This window comes from Panthera leo, chromosome A1, assembly GCF_018350215.1.
Source record: "Panthera leo isolate Ple1 chromosome A1, P.leo_Ple1_pat1.1, whole genome shotgun sequence".
Taxonomy (NCBI): domain Eukaryota; kingdom Metazoa; phylum Chordata; class Mammalia; order Carnivora; family Felidae; genus Panthera; species Panthera leo.
This window is the reverse complement of record NC_056679.1, coordinates 204,636,716-204,662,290: the sequence shown is the minus strand read 5'-3', so window position 1 is coordinate 204,662,290 and position 25,575 is coordinate 204,636,716. Positions and strand designations below refer to the sequence as shown.

Below are 25,575 nucleotides of genomic sequence, written 5' to 3'. Positions count from 1 at the left end.
GATTGGAAGGCTGTGTGTCTTTGCCGACAGTTAAGGCAGCTCATTCCCTACAACTACAAGATGTCTGAGTCCTGAAGGTGAATCTGTCTGGCAAGTTTTGAATTCGACAGCCTTCATGAGAGTGAGTGTTCCACACTGTGTTTAACTGAAGCCCGTGTCACAGACACTGCCTAATTCATGGTAGGTCACTCAGTTCCTGCTCCATTTGAGGTCTCAGCTGGTTTTAGATCCATAGTGGAAATACCCCCCTTGCCTAAGCTGAGTTAATGAAGTACATTCACTCTTGTCATCCCTTCATCTTTGAGATATAAGATCTATGATTTTTTTTTGGTTCTATGATTTAAAAACATCCCATTATTAACTAAAAATGGAGCCAAACTTCATTCTCAGGACCAAAAGAAAAGTGAACAAATGGAGGGACTCTTCAGCCCACCTTCCCTATGACGCGCGCGCCCCCCTTCCTCACCTGCAACAAGTTAAATGTAACATTAGCACTAAACAGGCTACAACTTACAACACAATTAAAATTGTGATCAAAGAGGAGAAATTGTCATGTGGATGTTCAGTTTTAGAAATGATAATGAGGAAGACTCAGACAGTCAAACATTTGTGAATTAGTGGGGGCACTTACCTCTGAAATGACTGACATGGAAGGAAATGTCCACACTGTCTTAGAGAATAACAGATGTTGCCAGTTTAGTTGAAGGGGCAAGACAGAGCCATGATGGAACTCAGAGTGGCACATACGGTGTTATCTATTGCATACTTTGCCTTTTTGCTGTAAAGCGGGGACCACATTGGAACATGAAAAATAAAATCTTTTCAGACTGGGAAATAATTAGATGTCAAATCACAGACTTTTAAATTTTCTAAATACTGATGCAACTCAGTTGCTCAGTTGGGGCTCTAGAAATGACTACCAGTGCCCAATCTTTTATTAACATATAAGGAGTGCCTGTTTTGCACAAGCTCTGTCATATTCAGAGATAGATTGTTGGCACAAACTAAGTCGGTCACCTATCCTCTTGGCTTTTCGTCTCTTTTAATGAGAGGAATAGCTGGAGTGTTTTCTAGGGAAGCAGTTGAAGCTGCTGGTCAACTCTATGGGAAATGTTTGTGAAGGATACTATTATATGACATGCAGAATAAATATATAAGGAAAATACTTCTGCATACATGAAGTATAAAAGGAAGCCTATTCGGAATATCTTTTTTTAAGAGTAAAATCCTTTTATTTAAGCCACTGATTCTCTTTCTAAGGAATTCTCAGTAGGAGCTTCTGAGTTTCTTCTCAGTGGTTCCTGTGACAAGAAAAGAAGATGAATCATGGCCTTTCTCCAGATACTTTCTGCCATCATTTGAGACCATGAATGTGGCATTCTGGTGCTTTTGCACTCAGGAACTGACATAACCACAGATGTGTGAAGCTCACTCTGGATCATTACGCTACAGGGCTTTTGCCTGTGCTGTCATTTTATTGTTACTGTATTATTAATTATGATGGCTCTCAACCAACTGAAACACGCTATAGTCTGTAAAATGTTTCGGTTCTTGTTTTAATAAGTGTTTGCTGGAAGGTTCCACGGTGGTCTACTTGAGTAAGATGAACCAGCTTTGGCGTACCCATTTGTTGTGACTCACGTGACTAAGTAAGATCCCCAGGTCCAGCTTACCTAGGGCTTGTGCATGTGTTTGTGACTTCCAGGGATGGAGATTGAGAACCATTTGTTAATCATTGTGCCCCAAATCAGTTTTTCACTGGAGTGAAGTGCTTAAATTGACTTTTTTGAAGCTAGTAAAAAAATATGCTTTTTTTTTTTTTTTTTTTTGCACTAATCAGACACGGCTGGCACCAGAACTCTGGGAAGCCTTGTGACAGGACCTAGCCTGTGCAATCTCACATGTGATTTGCCGTTCTTCCTGGAAGGTCCACTCTGTGGCTTTTCTCTGGAATCTATGAAGAAAATGTTCCTCAGCCTAGCCTAGAAACAGGTATTGAGAAAGCTCCCCTTCCTTGTCATATAACACTGTGTCTGGGGAGGGCCAACTGCTGAGCCATGAGGGTGGGTAGGGTGCATATGAGGGTGACAGTCATGGATTCAGTGACTGGAACTCACCTGAGTAACCATTCCAACCCTCCTCTGTCAGTGTTGTCCAGGAGTGGGTGCCCTACACAAACTCCTCTTTATCAGAACCTCTTTTTATCTTTCTATCTGCATAAATTTGTGCGGGCTTGTTATTTTTGACCCTGGGCAGGGATATAGATTTAGAGCTCTCTAATACTCTTATTTTTTTTAATATACTCAGGACCCTAAAATAAGTGTCCATGTACCTGCCACCCAGATGAATACATCAAAAGTAAATATTTTTCCCATGTGTGCTGCCTAGCTTCTATTTGTAAAGAAACAAAGTACACAGGTGAATTTGAGGTTCCCTGTTTTGCCTTTCTCAGCATCACCCTACTCTCTGCTACCCCGGAACAACTGCCATGTGTTGACCTTTGTACAGTCCTGTTTTTATACATTTAAATTTTGCTACATATATAAAACATGATTATTGTATGCATGAAATACAAATTATTTGTGTATTGTAAAATACTCCTGGGATGCCTGGATGGCTCAGCCAGTTAAGCGTCTGACTCTTGATTTCAGCTCGGGTCATGATCTCACAGTCATGAGATTGAGCCCCATGTCAGGCTGTGCACTGGGCATTGAGACTGCTTGGGCTTCTCTCTCTCCCTCTCTGTCTCATGCACATGTATTTGCACACTTTCTCTCTCAAAAAAAAAAATAAATAAAAATTTCATATATTTCGCTTTATTATTTCTTAAATATTTATTTTTAGGAGAGCGCAAGTGGGGGGAGGGACAGAGAGAGGGGGACAGAGGATCTGAAGCAGGCTCTGCACTGACAGGCAGATAGCAGTGAGCCCGATGTGGAGCTTAAACTCACGAACCAGGAGATCATGACCTGAGCCAAAGTCTGACACTCAACTGACTGAGTTGAGCACCCAGGTACCCCCATATATTTTACTTCAAATATGGACTGTGGTATTCTGGCAATCACTACTTTTACTATCAAACATTCTGTTTTCAGAATTTATGTTTTTATATTCCCCTTGTTCATTCTTTTAAAAATTTCTGTATATTACTCCATCTCATGAAAATATCACAACTTATCCATTCCCATACTACTGAAAATTTAAAATGATTCAATTCTGAGGGTTGATGGGGGGTGGGAGGGAGGGCAGGGTGGGTGATGGGTATTGAGGAGGGCACCTTTTGGGATGAGCACTGGGTGTTGTATGGAAACCAATTTGACAGTAAATTTCATATATTAAAAAATAAAAATAAAAAAATAAAAAAAATAAATAAAATAAAATGATTCAATTGTTTTACAAAAATAAGTTGTACTGAAATAAATGTCCTTAGACATTTCCTTTAGGATACATGTAATAGAGTTTTTCTGGAGTATATATCAGTGGGCTTACCACATCATAGGATATGTGCATTTTCGTGTTTGGTAGACACTAACAAATTGCTCTCCATAGTGCTCTCTTACCAATTTACACTCCCACCGGGTCCTTGCTCACACTTATTATCAGACGTAATTATGTGTGGGTTGGTAGATATGAATCAGTATCTCATTGTTTTAATTTTCATTACTCTGATTATTCGTAAAATTGAACATCATTTTTATAGGGCCATTAGGATTTCCTCCTCTGAATTATCTATTTCTACTCTTTGTTTACTCTTTTATTGTCTGTTCTCTTTATTGATTTACAAAAACATGTAAATGTGTATGATCCTAATGTATATGTATTTTAATATATGTGTTTATATTTCATACATATGACTCATACTTTTTCATATACTGAAAAATATATTGTTGAAACTTTTGCCTCCTGTCTGTTGATGGCATTTTAATTTTTTTCATGACCTCTTTTAACACAATTTTAAAATTTTGATAAAGTTAAATTTCTTTTATTATTTTGCATTTTGTGCCTTGCTTAAGCAATCACTTTCTCCTCCATGATTATATTTAAATCCCTCCTGTACTCTAAGTTGCTTTAATTTATTTCTCAAAGTTTTGTTTTACATGTGTAGACATTGAATTTACATGGAGCTAATTTGTATATGTGGTGTAAAGCATGGATCTATTTTTATTCCATATGAAAAACCAGTTGTCTCAATACCATTTACTGAGCTCTATTCTTTCTCCATTATTTGCAGTGCCTTTTCTGTTGTGTTCTAAGATCATATATATGCTTTAAACGTTTCTAGGCTTTTTTTCCCTGTTGATCTCAACTTTCCTATCCTTATAAGGTACCATGCCATGTAAATAGTATGCCTTTATAATAGGCATTTTTTTCTTGTGCCACATAATTGTGAGAATGCTTGAAAAGTTTCATTTTAAGTATGCTGTTAGGTACAGGTTTTTGGGTGACATATTTTTGTTAGATTCAGAAAACTCTGGATTTCTAGTTTATTAAGAGTTTATCATAAATGTTAAATTATAAACACTGGTTTTCTGCATGGTAGAATAACCATTTGATTACCTCTTTAAAATTATTAATGCAGTAGATTATATTGCTAAATCTTTCTGATATTGAACTGTCCTTGCATTCCTGGTCTAAATGTTACTTGTACAGGATGTTTCTATTGTATTATCTTTTGGGGCTTTTTTCCCCCACAATGTCTTGAAGCATATTTTGGCAGACTTGGTTTTTTTTAGGTATTGACTTAAATAATCACTCTTCAGAAATGTTTCCTTGCAAAGCTAAAAATGCAAAGGTTTTTCTTCATTTTTTTCAAATACATATAGTTATTACCTGGCAATAATGATTCTCATTTCTGCCTACTGAGAAAAAACATCCACAGAACATGAGTCTATAACATCTATTCCTAAACTATGTGAGGCCTGCCACTTTCCCAAGACCATGATTATGCTCACCTTCTCTTTCCCTTCTTAGAGTCTGGGTGGGGTGTGACCTTCTCAGTCTTCCCTGATGTGGGTCCCCTAACAACTGTGCTGATTCTTAAGGCAGCAGAAGCCTGCGACAGCCACATCATCAGTGCTGACCTTACACCCCATGCACCCCTCAGCTGGGCCGCTCACTCCCACATCAAGCAACATTAGTGTTCCCATTTCACACAGATTATCTATCCTTCTCCCAAACAAAGTAGAAAATCTAACACATTTTAATTGTTCTTTGAGATAAACTCACCTATTTTCCTCATCTAAAATTTTCTTTCACCGTTTTTGATCAGTAGAAAATGTGGCCTGTATTGTTTTTACAAACAATATTTGTTTGAGTTGGCTATCATGTTTTACCTTTGTTTTTCCTCACCATTTAGTCATCTAATAAATCCTTATTGTATGTCTTCTATTGGCCTGCTGTGGTTATAGGTGCTTGGAAATATAGCAGTGAACAGAACAGATAAAATCCCTTAACTCATATAATTGACATTCTAGTAAGAGGAGATAAATAAAAATCAGAAAACAAATAAAGATAAGTGCTATGGAGAAGAATAAGATATAAGAGTTATTATTAATCTGGGTTTTCAGGGAAGAGCTCAAAGATGAAATGATATTTTAATGGCTATTTGATGAAAATCTGGAAGAAAAATATCCCAGAGGGAATAGCATATACTGCATGGGGTCTTCAGGAAACATCAAAGAGTCCAGTGTGGTTGGAGCAGAATGGGCAGGAAAAGTGTGGTAGATGAAGGCAGAGATAGTGATTAATGGTGGGGGGAGAGGGTCAAAGGAGACCAAGTAAGACTTTTAGACCACTGTAAGCACTTTGGCATTTACTCTAAGTGAGATGGGATGCCATCTGAGGGTCTTGAACAAAAAAACTGACATGTTTTTGTTTTAGCAAGATCTTGATGGGTGACTTATATATTTGGGGATAAGGGTTTTCAAGACCAGAAGCATGTAGACTAATTAAGAAATGTTTATAATAATCCAGATAAGAAATATTGGTGACTTGGGTGAGGGAGATAAAGAAAGAAAGAAATTATCACATTCTGGATATAATTTGAAGGTATATCTAAGAGAATTAGTTGATGGATTGGTTTTCAAGGTATGACTGAAAGGCCTGAGAATCTGAAAGGATTAAGGTGATATTTAATGAAATGACCAACACTGTGGAATGAAAAGGTTAAGAGGGTAAAATCAAAAGTTTGTTTATAGATTTATAAATTTGAGATTCCTATCAAGCACCCAAGGGGATTATTAGTCAATTGGATGTATAAGCCTATAGTTCAAGGAAGAGTTTTGAATTAAAGTTATATATTTGGAGAACATAATCATATAGATGATATTAATGACATATTACAAATGAAATCACCTAGGAATAAGTGTAGGTAGATAAGAGTGGATGATAAGGACTAAGGGTATTCCAGTGTCACATGGCTGGGAAATGAAGATGACACAACAAAGTAGACCAAGATGAAGTATCCAGTGAGGTAGTAGAATAAATGGAGAATAGTGTCGAAATACCAAATTATGATAGTGTTTCAAAGAGTGATCCGTTATGTTGGATGTTAATAAATCAAATGAGATGATTAAGAACTAACCACTAGATTTAGCAATGTAGAGGTCATTAGTGGCAAGGACAAATCTATGTCATTGGAGTGGTGGAGGTTAAGGCCTAACTTTAATGAGTTTAGGAAGGTGGACAAAGAGGAATTGAGAATAAGAGTCTAATGTAATTCCTTTGAGAAGTTTGGCTTTAAATGGGGGGCAGAGAAATGGGTCAACAAATATGGGTATAATAACTGGAATAGTTGGGATAGAACATTTTAAAAAAGACTTTCAGTATATTTTTAAAATGATTGATGTCTTCTTGGAAAAATAGTTCTTTTAATAATTATTTAAATTAGAATCTTTAGGTAGAAAACTGTTTTCATATTCCCTCCACCACCTGCTCACCACAAGACTTAGTGACAGTTTAGCTAGGTATCAAATGCTAAATAGATGGTTATTTCTCTGACACTTAAAGGTTTTCATTTGTGTTTTGACATTTGTTGTTCCTGAGGAAAAATCTTCTACTGGTATGTTTGAATTCATTAGTGGATAATCGGCCTCTTACTTGAAGTCCCTTGTTTTTCTTTATCATGATGCCCTATTGTGAATTTACTTTTTATTTATAATCCTCGGTGAGTATTGTGGGTTTTTAATCTGAAAACTCATTCCATTCTTTTAATTTTATAAAATTAATAATAACCTTTTCCAAAAATGATTCTTGCAGTTGAATTAAATTCTCTCCTGGAACTCCCACCATATGTGGGTTGGAGCTCCTCAATATGCCTTCCATGGCTTGTAATTGCTCTTTAACATTTTCCAGTACTACTGTCTTAGTTATAAATAAATAAACAAACAAACAAACAAACAAACAAACCTACCTACCATTGCAGTAGTTGGCACAGAGGAGGAAGTTCAAAGTGTAAACTTGCAGTGCCATGTTGGCCAGCACAAAGGTTCATGTGAAGAAACTATCTTATTCTCCTCCCTTCTCCTCTCCATTTGTCTTCATCTGTTCTGGCTCTGTAACAGAAATACCATAGACTGAGTGGCTTATACACAACAGAAATTTATTTCTTGCAATTCTGGAGGCTGAGAAGTCTAAGACCAAGGTGCTGGCAGATGCCATGTTTGGTGAAGACCTACTTCCTGGGTCATAGACAGCTGTTTTCACTATATCCCCAGATGGTGGAAGAGTACAGGGAGTTCTCTGGGACCACTTTTATAAGGGCACTAATCACCTAATCACCTCCTAAGAGGCCCCACCTCCAAATATCACATTGAGGATAAAGTTTCAATATATGAATTGGAGCAGGAGGTATGAACATTTAGCCTTATAGCACCATTTTATTTGTGTAAGTAGGCCAGCAAACAAAGCCGGGTTTGGCCCACTAGACTGACCCTACAGTATAATAGGCTGTGACTCATAGTTAGAAAAACAAGAATATGAGGGAATATTAATTAGTGCAGCCATTAAATTTTATATTCAGTTTTTGTATTTTGGGGTGGCGGTGGTTGGGCAGGAGGGTATTATGCTTTTTTAGCCAGCAAGGAAGAGGATGCTGCCATATAATTCCATGTAATTGGGATTTACTATAATGACATCCGATCTCTGCTGCTGTGCATAGCCATTCTCATGTATCTCTCTCTAGGTACATCTTGGGTCCTTCATGGATTCTTTTATAATGTCTTCAAGCTCCCTATCCTCTTACTTGAAACTTCTCTAAGCTTATAGAATTTTCTTGGGTCACCCAAAATTTAATGTCAAGTAATTACTATTGGACAGCAGTTGGTATTAGGACTTCATTCTCAATCTAATCAGTTCATATTAGCTGAGTCAGGTTGATTTCATTGGAATCAACAAAGAATTGCTAAAAGCTGCGTTTCCTAGATAAAGTGGCAATCTAATTGCAGGTACTGAAGAGACACTAATGTTAGATGGAAGAAGAAAAAACACGAGACAGCTTTTTGTATAGGGTCTGTTTTCAGCTTTCTTTAGAAATTTTATTGGAAAGAGAATGACAGAAAGGGAATTCATAATTTGTTTTAGATTGTATTAATACTTACCAAACTTCTACATAAGTATTGTGCATTTATTATCAGAAAAATAAAATAAAGATTGGCTTCAGGAAAGCAATCATTTTGCAAACCAGCATCACATACTCCTACTCTTGATTTAGCTCATCTCCTTGGTACAAATATGAAGCATCTGTGAATAAAATGCTGTTTGAAGCAGAGAGCCTCATGCTTGTCCCACTGGCACCATTTCAAAATACATTGCTCAGTATACAGTTTGGTTTTAGGAAGCTGGGTGCCCAAACCTGGAAAAATATAACCCACAACACTAATAGGACAGGCTCCTTTTCCTAATTTCCTATACTTCCCTACACTTCTTTGTATAACCAGTGTTTATTAACTGTTTTTACTAACTTGAGGTTTGGAAACTTGGTTTGGGATAGGGTGGGATAGATTGTCCCATTTTCTTATTAGACCAAAATATTTCTATCTGACTATGGTGGTCATTTCTGTGGCCTTAATAATTCCCCCAATAAAACAATTCACAGGTTCTAAAGTAAAAAATACTTCTGGTTGTAGCACACTAATAGGATTCATAACTCTTGTAAAAAAAATAAAGGACTCAAAAAAAAGCCCTGTCACATTATACATTCAGGTACATTTTCTTTCTTTAAAAAAGAAAAGAAAAGAAAGAAAAAAAAATAGGTATTAAGGATAAAATTTCAGCCTATGTTTTTGTGCAAGTCCTGTGTAATTACTCTTTCCAACTACCCTTACAGTTGCGCCTAAAAAATTAGGTGAAAATGACCTTCTTCTTTAAAGGATAAGCTAGAAAGGTCTATGCTGGCTGGTCAAAAAATCATTGGCCCCTTGGTCCTTTGCCAGTGTTCAAACCCACATTTTCTGTGATTCTTCTGCAGAGTGACTTCCAGAAGTGTTCCCCAGATCTAGGTAGCTCTTATCCATGTGTTTGGTGACCAAGCACATCAACATCCAAGCCAACGGGAGTGGAGAAGGGGAAGTAGAGGAGATGTTCATTTCCCTGAAAGATGCACTTGCCACTTCTGCTCACATCCTCCTACCTAGTACTGAGTCACATGACACAGTTTGCTGCAAGGTTGGCTGGGAAATGTCTTCTTGCACTGGATTCCATTACTAGTTGAAAGTAGAGTGAGTGACTATTAAGCACAACTGGTAAATATGAGACCACCTTAATGGATTGTGGTATGAGTACTGTGGAGAAGGAAAGTCATTTGAATGTCTTATTCAGAAGGGTGTCATAATCATAATTGTGTTTCAAAACATAATTTTTCTGTAAAAAATGGATTGGAGGGAGTCTTACTGGATGTTAAGAGGGCATTCCTGAAGTCCAAGTGAGACAGAGTGGCTGGGACTTGGTGATAGCAACACAGAGGATAAGGGCACGAAACGAATTCAAGATGCTGAAGAGGTGATGTTGACAGAGGAAATGGGGACAGAGGAGGTAGAGAAGATGGCCAGGTAACTCCTGTGTTTCTGGCTTGTGCTACAAATACTGCAGGAACACCAAGTTGAGGGAGGAAGTGTTTCTGGACCCCTGAATTCAACTTCAGAAATGTGCTTTAGAGACCTCCGTCAGGAAGGCTGCCTCTACACATCCAAAATATGAGTTTGTAATAAATTAACCTCCAATTCACAATTAATGAGACTCCTATGTAGTCATTGTTAATTAACCTAGTCAAGTGAATGCTCCCCTGTGAGGTTTTCTTATATTATAGGACTTTGTGTGGATGATGTCATAGAATGGTTTCTTGCATACAAACTTAGGAAAGCCAAGTAGGCAGAAAGGAGTTTTCACCAACAACAGGTCTTGCTAATTCCGGCTGTGGTCACAAATCATGAGCAGTCTTCTCGTATTAATAGTATGGACGGGAGTGTTGATCATACGCAGGAATGTTAGTAACATAGCCTTGCATTTATAACAACTCAGCCCGCACTCGGTGATGGAAATCATCATGACTGTTCCAACCATGTGAGGAACAACAAGAAAGATGGTGAAACTCCAGAGCTAGAAAGCAGTTATTTTGTCTCTTGTGCCGCTTGTGGACCTAATTCACTAAATGTTGAGTGTGTAGCACCTTTTGCTGACTTGTGATTTTTTTCATAGACCTACTTCTCTTTATTACAAGTTAATTCAAAAGAGAAACCCGCGTAATCTCAGTACTATGTCCTCCTGCCAGTCAACCCAAATATCCTATTAGTGGGATAATATCCAGTTAATATGTAGGTAGTACTAATAATTTTCTAGTCCACTACTTTGCATCGTTGATACTATGGTTAAACATTTAACAGTTAAGTGTGTTAAGATTTCCAATGGGCACTAATGCTTTGGAAGTCATTCATTTATCCTTCATTTAACAAGTATTCAAAGTGTTACACTCTGGGCACTTGGTATACATCAGTGAAACACCAGTGAATATAGCAGATGGACACCTCTGCCCTCTGAGAGCTTTCATTTTTGCACTCCTTAGACCACAGGATTAGAGTTAGTTACGCCTATCACTGTCGTCAGCCTGTCCAGCTCATACTCTTTGTTGAATTTTAACACTTGGCTGCCTTCTCCTCTGGCCTGGCTGGCTCTACTGTGATGTTGTGATGGGTCTCAGGAGGCTCCAGCCCAGGCCTGGCCTTCACTTCAGTTGGCAGAACCCAAAGACGTTCTGGGCAAAGGTCGGGGGGTGGGGGGAGGTTGTTATATGAGGCAATGGTCGTGTGCTTTCATCTACTCTTCTGGTACCAGAGGCGTGTGTGTGTGTGTGTGTGTGTGTGTGTGTGTGTGTGTGTGCGCGCGCGCGCGCACGCATGTGAGGGGGGGCGGGGCTCACGAGAGGGAATATAATTGATTGGGGAAGATTTTGTGCCGTATATAAGTGAAAGCAGCAAGTCCGAGAAGCTAGTGATTAAGACATGCCAAGCAGTGACCAAGAAATTCACCATATTCCACCTTCATGCCTCCTCTTTCTGACAGATTTTAACCAAGTTTGTATAATATGGTCTGCTTGCACACATGACTGAATGAAAAAGGGCATCTAAAAACCTCTTGCGGTAAAGCCCAGAGGAAAACCTATGAAAATCCGGCTTCTACTTCAGGAATGTCTGCCGGACTATTTGTTAGCGTGCCGTTCTTTTTAACTTTGATTAAGAGGCTGAGAGTCAGGTCTCTTTTTTTTTTTTTTTTTTTTTTGGTGTAAATCTCTGATGGCTCAGCCAGTTGCTTTCTTTCTTCTCCCACCTCACTCTTTCCCCAACTGCCCTAATTTCCCTTGCTCCCTCTTTCCTCTACTTCTTCAACCTTCTCCTTTCTACTCTAAACAAAACCCCCTTTCCTTGTGCTGGAGTTCATAAAATATTATCAGAAAAAACAGATTTTTTTGCGTATCAGAAATGCATGTTTATTTTTTATCTGAAAATGACTTAAATTTTTAGAGAAATGATTTTATTATATAAATTGGATTTTGTTTTTACACAATATAAAGATTGAAACCAATGGTGTAGTGCTTCTACACATAAACTAGGTCAAGTGACTTCACATATTAAAAAGAGGTAAGAGAAATATTCTGGTTAATCAGATTCAAGAAGCAAACAGGACACAAAAACTGTGCAGATAAGACCCAGTCAGTAACTTTAGTTAGGACACTGCAGATTATACTGGAGTAACACGTTTGTGGGGCTATAGCATGTACCACATTAAAACGGCAAGGAAAAGCTAGAAAGGCTTGACTGAGGGATTTTCCTTAAGCAAATTAACTTCTTGTCAACTGCCAGAACAAAAAACAAAACAAAACAAAACAAAACAGAACATATGAATGTTAGTCTACTGAAGGCATACTCCTTAGCTGAACATGTGAGATATAATTTGGGTTTCCAAACTTTGTTCTTTGAATGAAAGGCTAGTTTTCTGATTATTTAAGGGGCTCATACATTTTGAGAACGTCAATAGAGATTATAATTTGCGTTCAAGAAACACTTCATAGTTTTGATTCTGGTCCATGTGTGTTTTTCATTTTCTTCTAGGTTTTCTGAAGTCTTAGAAAAGGTCAACACTTTTTTGGGTATATATTTATATTTATATGGTTAGCATACAGTGTTATATTAGTGTCATGTGTACAATATAATGATTGAACATTTCTATACATTATTCAGTGCTCATTATGATAAGTGTACTCTTAATCTCTTTATTTTACCTATCCACCCCACGTCCTTTCTGGTAACTACCAGTTTGTTCTCTGTATTTAAGAGTATGAATTTTTGTGTCTTTTTTTCTCTGTTATGTTTCTTAAATTCCACATATGGTATTTATCTCTCTGATTTATGTCACTTAATATAATACCTTATAGATCCATCCATGATATACCATCCATGGTATGTATGTGTGTGTGTGTGTGTGTGTGTGTGTGTGTGTGTGTGTATATATATATATATATATATATATATATATATATATATACCACATCTTTTTTTTTTTAATTTTTTTTTTAAACATTTATTTATTTTTGAGACAGAGAGAGACAGAGCATGAACAGGGGAGGGGCAGAGAGAGAGGGAGACACAGAATCGGAAGCAGGCTCCAGGCTCTGAGCTGTCAGCCCAGAGCCCGATGCGGGGCTCGAACTCATGGACCGCGAGATCGTGACCTGAGCTGAAGTCGGACGCTCAACCGACTGAGCCACCCAGGCACCCCTATACCACATCTTCTTTATCCATTCATTTGTTGATGGACACTTTGGTTGCTTCCATATCTTGGCTCTTGTTTTTTGTTTTGTTTTGTTTTGGCTCTTGTTAATAATGCAATAAACATAGGGGTGCATATATCTTTTTGAATTAGTTTTTTTTTTTACTTTCCTTGGGTAAATACCCATTAGTAGAATTACTGGATCATATGGTAATTCTATTTTTTTTTAATATTTTAAGTAACCTCCACACTGTTTTCTACAGTGGCTGCACCAATTTGCATTCCCACCAAAAGTGCATGAGGGTTCCTTTTTCCTCATATCTTTGCCAACACCTATTATTTCCTGTCTGTCTTATTCTAGCCATTCTGACAGGTGTAAGGAGAAAAGATACACTTTAAAGAAAAAGAAAACATTACTTTGGTTTTTTGTGCTTCTAGCCTAGCTATGCTTTGTGCTCTCTATGCTTTTGTGCTCTCTATGCTTTGGGTTCCTTACTGCATGCCTGAATCAAGCTATCCCACCATGCCTGATATGATGGAAATGCCACTTTATCTCATTAAAATGCACTCAGATGAACTTTCCACAGAAGGACATGCTCCCACCCCTTAAAATACCCATTTTTAAAACAGTGTCAGGTGTCTCTGTTCATTCCTTCAAAATTCATTTTAAATGGAGTGTGCTAGGCACTTTGTGAAATAGCATCTCAGAAGAGAGATGGGAAAATCATGGCTATCTTATATTGCTCTGATAGGGGTTTGTCAAGGCTGTATGGAAGTAGAGAGGAGGGGCCCCTAATTTTATCTGGTAAGTGAAGAAATGCATCTAAGTTGAAGTGACCTTGATCTGAGGGTTGGGGGGTTGAGTAGCAGAGATGGGTAAAGTGAGAAGAAGACAGGTGGCAGAGGGGCCAAAGAGGTGAAGAGTCTGGAAACTTCAGAGAAGTCCCCTCTCATGGACAGAGGAAAGGGGCGGTTTTGGAAATTAGTGAAAGATAGGAATGGAAGGGTAGAGAGAGGCCAGGTCAGGGGTGCTGGGTGACCCAGTCAGTTAAGCGTCCAACTTCAGCTCAGGTCAGGCTCTTGCGGTTTGTGGGTTCAAGCCCCACGTTGGGCTCTGTGCTGACAGCTCAGAGCTTGGAGCCTGCTTCTGATTCTGCCCCTCCCTGCCCCTTCCTGCCCCTCCCCTGCTCATGCTCTGTCTCTTAAAAATACATAAACATGAAAAAAAAAAAAAAAAAGAGGCCAGGTCAGACTACCCAGGGCTGGATGTACCTTTCTAGGAGTTTATCATTTGATAATGAGGAGTCTGAATTAGAGGCTGTTGATCAGCAATTTAGGAAAATCACGTTGGCATCCATGTAGAGGATAGATTTTTGCAAGGTTCTATCCAGGATTATTTTCAGAAATTTCAGTTCAGTTTGGTCCAGACTTTAGGGCTGGTTATGAGTAAATTCTTTTTCTCAATTACTCAAGGCCTCTTTTCCTACCCTAAAGAAGCTGGCAGGGGGCACTCAGCTCCTGTTGAGGGTGGGTAGTGGCCAGCCCTCTGTGGCTGCCAGAAGAACTGGGTGGCTGTATGCCCATACGTGTTATGATTTGCTTGTCCTGAATGTCTAATGATAAATGATATTGCGTATGACAGCACATGTGAGCTGAGGGTAAGTGTGGCTTTTTGCTTCTTGAAATCATAGCAACAGGTGATTGCTCCACAACAATGTGGAGTTGTAAAAAAGAAAAAAAAACACCATTGGAGGAGGGGCAGGAGACTTCGGTGCTGCTCCCAGCTCGGCTGTAACCAGCAGTGTCTCACTGCACTTCGCTTACCTCGGCTGTGAAGTGAAACGTTTAGACTAACATGGTCCTTAGAGCTCCCTCCAACTCTCGGATTCTCACTGGGCTTCTGGCTTCCACATTGGCTCTCCTTCCCTCCATCAGCACTAACCTCGGACTTCCAGACATTCTGATTAAGAGAAAAATTAGCAAAACCACTTATGTTTAAACCAGTTGTAGTTTAAAGAACATAACCTGGTGATCATGGCAAATAACTTGCAGGAAAATAATTACACTGCATGCTCTGTGCTGTGCTGATGATAAAAGGAAAGCAGAAAACCACCTGGATACATCTTCTTTTTTCTCTTGACTTTTCCTGCTTGCCCCTCCTGCAAAGGTAGAGAGGAAATTGAATGGGGAATCTGAAGGGACTGAGGGTGAGGTTACTCATGGGGAAGCTGACCTGTGGAAGCTGAGTTCTGCCATATTCCAAACAAGTGCAGCCTTTAGTCAGCATTCGCAGCCATTCAGGTGGGTCCTAGGCAGAATTTTGACCTGTGACCCTCTGTCCCTTTGTGAAATTCTCTCGAACCTATACCTGGCACCCTCAGACTATATTCTGGCTGCCCAAAGTTCGGTCCTGGGCCCATCTTCTAACCCCAAAATTGCGCTGTGCTCTCTTTTACCCAAACTAACTTCTAAAGATCCAGAAACTATAGGTAGATGATACTGTGGATATTCTTGGGTGGAGGGGAGAACTTCTAGTGCTTCTGGCCCACCTTATATCCAGCAATACTCGCCAGCAAAACCAACCTACATATCTGTCCACTCATCAAATCCTGCAAAGTACTTTGGTGGTGGGGTAGAGTAATAAATAGCGGAAGTGGGATTTTTTCTGCCCTGCAGAGCGTTAGATAGTAACACAGGCACTGAGAACTCATTTATTCCACAAATGGGTTCATCATCTTCTGACTGTGGCATTGTGTATAGCAGAGGTTAAAAAAAGTCTGTGTGGAGGCACAGAAGAGTTAACACTTATGTTTCACGGGGAGTGTAGAAGGCTTCATGGAAGCATAAATAGGTTTGTGATTTGTCTGGCAGCAGACTTAAAAGTAAAGGAAGATAGACCACGAGGAAGGCTGCATCAAGTGTAAAAAAGGCAGGAAAGACGCAGTGGGGCTAGTGGGAGAGGAGGAGTTACATTTCATAGAGAATTCTGAGGTAGAATCACTCTCTTATAGCATCAAGTTACCTGTGAAAAGGGATGGGGTAACCAAGGTAGCTAGTTCAGGTAGCTGCAGAACCCTAATCTCATCAATCAAGACAGGGAATATGAGGAATGAGATTGGGGACAGGTAGGAGGTGCTGAGTTCAATTTGGGCAGGAGTTATTTCAGATGCTTATGGGTATTAGTCCCTGTGTCTGGGGAACCTGCTCTCTAGTTCTGCAGTATTTACATGAGGCTTTATATAAACTGCCACCCTGGGGATTCCCTGTAGCTTTTCTTCCTCATTTGGAAGTAAAGTCTTAGTTGGTAACATGATCACAAGAGGTTGGATATAAAAAAAATTCGTTTGAATCAGTTTTCAGGTTAGAAGATAAATGTTGTGTTACTGTTCCACAAGATATGAAACTGAAATCACCCAAAGAGATTACAATGGAAAAGCATTGAAGTGTTTGTTTCTTTGACTTCTTGGTAGGTGGACAGTCTCTGTGATTCATTAGTGAGTGGGTCAGGGTTTGGCTCAGCCTGCTTGTTCCAGTCATCATCCACCAGCCAACTGATTTAGGAGAAACACGGCCAGCTCATTGAATTTCCATTTCCTGAGTTACGTTGTGGTCTCATGGGGTGGTAAACACAAGCCTCCTGGGAATTAAATGTTTAATGCAGAGGACTAAAAACAGGCTCTCCTGAGCCAAGATGTTAAATTTACAAGGACATGTTGCAAAGATAGCCTGTACTTCCCCCTTCCAAACCACCTTTTCCATAAAATAAATGCTGCTTATCCTTATCTTCCCCCTACGCTATTCTGTCATAGACCTTGACCTTTGTTTTGATTTACCTTCCCATTGACACATCATCTGTTTTTTAATTCCCTGGTTAGACCTGGGGTTAAGATGAGAAGCAAGGCCAACAAACTAATTCAGACAAGTGCGCGCAGTGTTTCTCACTTTCCCTGGGATCATCTCATGTCCAGATCTATGTGTTCAAAAAATAAATTCCATCAAATGACCCAGAGGTGATTAGACTCTAGGAATTCAATTTCTACTAGCCAAGCTCAAGAGATGGACCAGTATACCAGAATGCCAGTTCATTCATTTATGCTCCATTTCATCTGTCAAGCAATTTCATTTCAGCTAGTTATTGTGTTAGTTTTCCAGAAAGAGAAGAAACCCAGAAAGTAAGATAAGAATCAGAAGTTCATTTGGCAATCGTAGAGTTGGAATAGAGGGAACTGAATGACTTCAGGTGAGAGCATCACCTAGCTCTGAGAGATTATTGTACCTGTTTCCATATTGGCACATTCTTGTTGGCTGATTAAAGTGCTCTTGGCCAAGGACAGTTGGAGGAGACAAAGCCACAGATTATTTGGTATCTAATTTTTTTTTAGCATTCCTTATCCATCATTAATTGATTGAACTAGATTGCCTCTCAAGTCACAAGTTTCTGTGCTCTGGAAAAAGGCCCTTATTCACTTGGACATGTTTCAAAGGTGACTGGATAATTATCTTCCTGATTGATGTTTAGGAAATCAACCTAGGACTCTCTAATGGACTTTTAGAGACTGTGTTAGTTTCTATTGCTTCCATAAGCAATCATCATAAATGTATTGGTTTATAACAATACCCATTTAATACTTCACAATTCTGTAGGTCAGAAGTCTGGACACAGCATGGCTCAACTGAATTCTCTGCTTAGAGAATGCTGAAATTAAAAAAAAAAAAACTTTTTAGGGCTCTGTTACCTTCTGGAGGCTCTGGGGATGAATTTGCTTCCACACTCCTTAAGATTGCTAACCCAATTTAATTCCTTGTCATTGTAGGACTGTCTTCTCTGCTCCCTTGATGGCTGTCAGCTAGGTGCCAGTTTTCGCTCCTGTTTTCGTCTGCCTGCATTGCATCTCATGTTTTCTATGCCGTCCCCTCCAGCAACGGCACATCAAATCCCTCTCACATTTCTCACCTCTCAGCCTTCCTCTTCTGCCACATCTCATTGATTACTTCTGTTTTATAGGATAATTACATGGACTCACCTCAGTGATCTAAGATAATCTCCCTATTTTAAAATCAGTTGATTAGTAACCTTAATTACATCTGTAGAATTCCCTCAGGGAAGTACCTAAATTAGCGTTTGATTGAAAAACCAGAGATGGTCATCTTGAGGGGACCTCATCAGTAACACTTTGAAATAATGTTTCATCATTCCTTGAGTGATCTTGTCTATGAATGATTTCATCCATTACATGTATTCTTTTTATCTTGCCATTTCATGGGATAATATTTTCTTTTCCTACCTTTATATTTAGTATTTCAACCCCAGTTGGCATAGAAGGCTTTCTATTGCAAAAATTACATTTATTGGTTGACTGGATGGGAAAGATTGATGTTTTGTTTTGTTTTGTTTTGTTTTCTCTCCCTCCACTCAGCTGAGGAAGGCTCCCTGGGGCATATGAGCTCCATTGGCACAAACTGAAACATCATAGCACATTTGGTTTGGACTAAGTCAGTGATTCTTAACCCTAGCTGCACTTTAGAATCACATAACAAATGTTAAAGTGTTAATACTCAGGCCCCACCACAGAGATGCTGTTTTATATATGGTAAAGGCAGGGCATTTTTTTTTTTTTTAAGTTTCCCACATGGTTCTAATTTGCAGTCAAGGCTGAGAACTATTGATATGCTCCAGACATTCTGTTTTGAAGATAAGGAAGCTGAGGCTGAGGGTGAGAAATGATTTGCTGAAAGTCCCATAACCAGTGACAGATCTGGTGCTCTGTGCCAGTTCTGTGCCACAAACAAAGGGTTTATGATTTAACTGTACGTAGATTTCAGTGCTCGGTAATTATATGTAAAATGGATGTTAGGAAGGACTGGAGCATCCTGCCTCTTGGTTTCATAGCAAGACTTATTTCTTTCCAGGACTTTAAGAAACCATTACGTCTTGAAAAATGACTGTTTCAAGGTCCCTTCTCAGCAGCTTATTCTGCTCATGAGCAGTAATGAGTGCAGATACACTCTGCGGTAGCCAGGGAGCTGGCCACATGGACACCCACAGTCTCTGTGTCCTTGAGCTGCACACTTTCACATGGTAGCCACTTAACTGCATGTGACTGTGGAACACTTGAAATCTGGCTTGTGCCACTTGTGATGGGCTGCGTGAAATACACACTAGATTCAAAGATTCCATATGAAAAATACCTCAATGCTTTTCATATTTACTATATGATGAAATAATATATTAGATATATTGGGGTACATAAGATATCTTAGGAAAATATTAAAAAAATTAAAATTTTATGTTTTTCTTTTTTAACGTGGTTACTCGGAAATTCGAAAGTACATATGTGGCTGGCACTTGTGTCTCATGTTATATTTCTGTGACCCAGCACTGTTCTAGAGGACATCTTCTATTAAAGCTATTAACAATGAATGGTCCAAGTCCAAACTGTTACACGTCCTCTGATCTCGAAGAGTGAAGTGGTATATTATAAACTTCCTGGAGCTGAGACTTGACATTGATCTGCCCCGTGTCTGCCATCTATCTGGCAGCCAGTCAGTCTGGCCAAGTAGACTCCTTTCTATTTATATATATAGGCTTAAAGGAGGTGGGGGGATGCCCCATGTCATGGAAAGCGCACACTTTATAGCTCTTAAGTAATGTACCCGCAAGTAGGCCAGGTGCTCTTGGAGGCTGTAAGGCCTAGAGATGAATATTATATCCCTTGAGCAATACTCCTAAAGAACCTACTGTGTCAGCATTTATGAATTATTACCGCCCTTGACAGGCCGGAGCACTGAAAATATTGTGGTCTGACCCTGTCCATAATTCGAATCCAAACTTTCCTCTTTTTTTCTTGCCCTCTGTAGCTTTCCTGCCTCACTGGTACTCTGCTCATGTGCTCGGTTGGCCTAGTTTCATATTTACGGTGCAGCATGGGAAGGTGAAGACAGGCCTTGGAGACTCTGGGCATGGTTCTGTCGGGGGATTCATGGAACCTCTCAAAGTTCCTCTAAACTTTTGTATTCTCAACGTTAAAATGAGGCTGTCTTTCACAGAGTCTTTGTAAAAGTTGAATGAAATAATAAGGCAGTTTTTAGGGGAGGCATCTACTCTATGTCAGGCCCAAGGCTAGTTGTTGGGGACACAACGTGTACGTGAGACAGACCTCCTGCCCCCAGTTACTCACAGCTAAAAGAAGAGAAGGACAAGGAGCCTGGCAGCGTCGGGACAAGCAGTCCTCAAAGAATGGCAGCTTTCATTACATTGCGCAGCCTGGGATTTGGCTTACCACAAAATCACGGATGGTGTGCCGACGAGGGAACTGAGGCCCACAATGATTAAATGAGTGCCTGAGTTACCAGGTCAGGCAGTGTCGGGCTGGCACCAAGGCTTGGGATTGCTGACACCTTCTCTGGAAATGCTTTGTCCAGAAGATCATATTGCCTCACTCTTGGTTTCTCAACTTGTTTGCCTTAAAAGAACAAGTTCATTTTGGACCTGATGAAAGGAAAGAAGAGTTTCTCCCAATGTTCGCTCTATATGTTATCTGGGTCTGTTAGTAAGTCCTTTTAGTGCACTGACTTACTTTACTAATCATTGTCAGATTATCATCTCATCAAGATAACGAATGTTTTTGCTTGAAGACTTCACTCACTGTGATCATGTCTTCAACAGCCTATCCATTTCCTATTAAATTAGGTAAAACAAAACCAATTTCCGTCTGAGAGTTTGAAAGAAATTCCAACCTCTTCAACTTTGTTTAAAGTATATTCTCCATGTTCTATATGATGTATCGCACTAAAAAAAATAAATGGTTTAAAAAAAAAAAGCCACTTGTGAAAAGAGAGAGACACAGCAGAAATCCAGTAAGAGACTTGCTTTTTCAAATTCTGTTTTGGAAAAACAAAAATGACTCTGTAGGTGCAGTGGTATAAAGTATGATACAAAAAGGAACGCACTGTTCAAATACGTACCTATGCAATTGATGTTCTCTTTGATGTGAGACACATACCCACATTGTGAATCAGTAGATGCACCAAGTGAGTCAAGCTGGGTGAGTTTGGCCACCCTCCACAAGGGTAGTTGTTATGTCAAGGTACTGCAAAGTGCCACCGAGTCTTACTAATAAACTCAGACAGGTTGCCCCATGCACCAATAAAGGTCCACTCCTAGCAGAATGCCCATGCAGACCAAGATAGGGGCAGCACTAAGTATTTAGTTCTGAAAAGGCCTGTATTTTTTCACTTCTCCAGAAAGGAAGAGTTTAATACCAAAATTCCTATAACCCAGCTGCCTTTTGTATTCTCACAGGGAAAGTCCTAGCTTGAAGTCAAGCCTCTTATCATTGGAATTCATCTACCCAGTTCTCATCTCTAGAAATGCATGATTCACAAGACAAATGATCTGGACCCAGTTAACAACAGCATAGACTTTTTTTTTTTTTTTTTTTTTACAACAGCTGAGATAGTAATTACGGGTGAAACCAGCCTCTAGATTTTTTCCCACAACTGGGCATCCATGTCAAAGGTGTACAATTGCCTATACACCCAAGCAAAAATGAGCAGCATTCCTGCTTTATCCTAGAAGATGCACACATTACATTATGATGACTCTTCATTTTCCTCGGACCCTTATGTGATGTAAGTGCATGATTGAAGAAGGGAGTTGTACATGTTGTGGCTACCCGAGAACATATTTACTGACTGCTTTACCACCCCCCTAGGCTTCTATTTCATGATATATAGATGAGGGCCCCAACCCCAATCCACCCAATGGAAGCATTACAAAACATAATCTATTTATTACTAGTATCAGAAAGAGTCTAATAAAGAACTTATTTATTGGATACATGTAAAATGCTTTCAATAGAACATCTCATTTAATCTCCTCCTGATTTTCCTATGAAAAAGGTAATAAGATTATCATCCTTATATTAGAGACTAGTAAAAAGGTTTGGTAAAGCTAGGATTTGAACCTAGCTCTCTCTGACTCCAGAACACATGCACTTAGCCCCAAGCTCACCCTCTCTGTAAATGATGATCAAAGATGGCATTTATGGTAGAGGCTGATGTTAATTTCTAAAGACTTGGGAAAATATCTGTCAATGATTATTAACTAAATATGATCAGCAAACAGTAAAACAGATGGCATCAAATGAAATTGTGTCCAGGGTTCACTCAGTAGTCCTGTCTCTTACATCTTCTATCAATGTCAGCAGATTAATCTTTGTACCTGTCACCTGCATGGAGCCTAGATAACATCATTCATTTCCTGAGCTGATGGTGTGCTGGGTCCTGTTTGTACTCGCTTGTGGATCCACGTTCAGTGACTTCAGGCAATCCAGGTTCAGTGACTTGATAACTTAAAATCCGCCTTGGTGAAGGTATTTACACCAAAGAAAGTGGTAAATGCTACCAATCATGGTCCTTCTTTCTCTCTCTCTCTCTCTCTCTCTCTCTCTCTCTCTCTCTCTCTCTCTCTTTAAATTCCAGAGAGACAGTTGTTACACATTTATCAGTGCACCACTGTCTATGACTTAAAGAGAGATACAGTGTGAATTGTCACCCTTCTAACGGTAAACTAAGGCATACTGAGTACTGTAAAAAAAAAAGCCTACAAAAATAATCATGCCTAATTCTTCAGTGAATCTTCAATCCCCATCATTCTGCATTTGGGACGACCTCTTAAAATATAACCACAGGGTTTGATACATCATTAGAAATGTAATTTTTTATTATTGTTTGTTACAAAAGCATATATGCCCACTGTAACAGTTTAATGTTTCTGAATGCAAGTACAAGCATACGAACCATAATATGTATATGTTAGTGTTGTCAAAGAGAAATATAAAATATAATGAAAGCCACTTATGTGATTTTAAATTTTCTACTGATCATATTTAAAAAATAAAAAGAAACAAGGAATATTAGTTTTCAATAATATATTTTATTTAACCCAGCAATCCAAAATATGGGTTTAACATATGGTAAGCATAGGCCTTGTCAAAATATTTTGCATCCCTTTTTTGTACCAAGCCTTTAAAATCCGTGTATATTTTACACTTATAGCACATCTTAATTTGAATGCTAACATTTCATCAGAAATACTGATCTGTATTTAGATTTCATAAAAATCTAGATTCACTAGATTCACGTCTCAACCTGTCCCAAATATACTTAATTAAATGCTTAATTAAACTATCTAATTGAAATTTTGTAAAAATTTTGCATACTTATTTCCTCAGTTACGTTAACCCTGTTTCCAATGCACCACGGACACTGAATTGGTAACTGAATTGGTTAATGCAGGTGCATATGATCTATGCTTTAAATGTTTTATAAAAAAGGAGACTTAGTATATATAATATTCCGAAAGGCCTTTTTCCCTCACACATTACACATTTAAAATAATTTCCTATCCTGTATTCCCCATTAGATTCTGAGAAGAGAGAAATCTCAGCAAAACTAGTGAGGTCAGTAATGTTTGTGAACTTTTTCTGTCTCTTTAACGGGAAAGAAATAAAATGACCTTAGGCATTTTAGGTCTGAACAATTTTCAAGTGACCACCACTATAAAAAGTGGGTAATGACACGAACAAATGCAAACTATTCAAATAAGTGCCCAGTACTAATTACAATGGGTTGTTACAAATACTCTTTTGGATTAGCCTCTTTTTCAGCATTGAGTTCTTAGCACAGCTTCACCAGGAAATCGCCTCGATTCAGTTTTGCAATATTTCATTACTAATCAACACCTGCATCAGAAAGTACACATTTATTATGTTATCTAACTAGAGTCTTGGTTTTGCAATATAAACACCTCTGCTTCTGTAGGGATTTTTTAATCAGCTCTTACTTTTTTGGTATCAGAATAGCTAATTCAGTAAAATGAAAATTGGGGGATATATTATTTCTATCAATTCAGCTGCCACTCTGGTATCTTGCCTTAACAGGGCTACAAGTTCCTTAATCTTTCATGCTATTCCTCCTGTATATAAATATGCTAACATCATTCTTCTAGGGATGCTGTTGACCTCTTTCCTTTTAAATACTTGATACAAATCAGAGGGTGTAGGTAGCTGTGGGTGGTGGTTCATTTTGTCCCTGCCAAATTACAAACCAGATATGAACACATGTTCCCCTATATGGCTTAACATGGTTTTTAAGATTACTTTTAATAAAGTTGATATGGGGGTTCTTCATGAAATAGTCTAGTCTTCACATTAAATTCATCTGGTACTCATCCTCTCTATGTAAATATCTCTAAAATCCAGTAATGACCTCATTCTCTCTCCCAGTCTTTGGTCTCCTATCTTCATCTTCCTACCAGACATTTCTAACATTTCCACAAGTCTTTCAATCACTGTTAAATCACTTTAATACCAAATATCCCAAGACAGTCATGTGATCTTATCCTTTCTAAACAGCTCTGATCCCAAAGTTCCGATTTCTATCAATAGCGCCATCTTTCCTCCACACATATATTCAGTCATTTACAATAGACATGTTTTATCATCTTCTATATCCAGTCATCACCATATCTTGTCAGTATTTCTCAGTGATACTTAATGAGGAAAGTATGAGGAGCAGATTTAGCCCAAGAATAATCCATTTTACACATGCTTTGCCTATCCCAAAACTTCTAGTAACTTTCTGATTAATATGAGTTGAAATGCTATTTCGGGCTAGTCCTCCTTTGCCAATCCAATTTTATTCCCCTTTATTCATAGTTTCAAACCTGTTCTCTATCTCACCAGCTCATTCCAACTACTGCCCTGAGCTAATCAGATCCAAAGCCATACCCAGGACATTTGTACCATCTGAGCTCTTACCCATAATGCATGTTCACATCCTACCCCCACTATTCCTTACCTAGCACAATCTTCTCTGTCATTCAGTCGCTGATTATTTCCCCACTCTGATCTTTCTTTCATTTTTAGGTACACTTCCTCTTTTCATAATTTCACGTGCCTATCTTGCCTAATTCTTGGGGTAGAGAACCATGATTGTGATTGCTTTTGTATTCTCCATTGTGCCCTGCACAATTCTAGAACTAAGAATTCAACAACTACTTGCTCATTTTAAGATTAAAAAAAAAAATGGAAGCGTTTCCTTTCTTGGCCTGGAATTGGTTATAACATATTGGAAAAAAATATCATGTTTAATCTCCATCTCTTCTCATGTGTTTATGTACCGTTTTATAGCCGAGGAATAAAAGTCAGTATATCACAGGCCTAACTGTAATTTGGAGGTCTCCTCTGCTGGGCAGTTTATAGAATGAAAACTCACACCAGCTGGATTACACTGCTTTTCAGCTAGCTCTCCCTT

At 38.8% G+C, this 25,575-nt stretch overlaps 1 protein-coding gene and 1 long non-coding RNA gene across 4 annotated transcripts in view; one reads left to right on the top strand and one right to left on the bottom strand.

The window, feature by feature from the left end:
• Positions 1-25,575, top strand: part of GHR (growth hormone receptor) — a 269,171-nt gene that overhangs the window by 97,358 nt on the left and 146,238 nt on the right. Inside the window, exon 1 of one of the 2 annotated variants that reach the window (XM_042950837.1) lies at positions 1,854-1,992. The exons of the other annotated variant lie outside the window; for it this stretch is intronic. The gene's annotated coding sequence lies outside the window, so the exon portion shown is untranslated. Of the gene's footprint in view, positions 1-1,853; positions 1,993-25,575 lie in introns of those variants that run through there. 2 annotated transcript variants of the gene reach the window in all.
• LOC122226922 lies at positions 1,229-25,242 on the bottom strand. 2 transcript variants are annotated; one of them, XR_006205816.1, is made up of 4 exons: positions 25,120-25,242; positions 15,082-15,217; positions 7,412-7,553; positions 1,229-1,301 (listed from the first exon to the last, which is right to left on the bottom strand). It is a non-coding gene; the product is annotated as an uncharacterized LOC122226922 (long non-coding RNA). The 2 variants fall into 2 exon arrangements; XR_006205817.1 differs by having other exon boundaries at positions 7,416-7,553.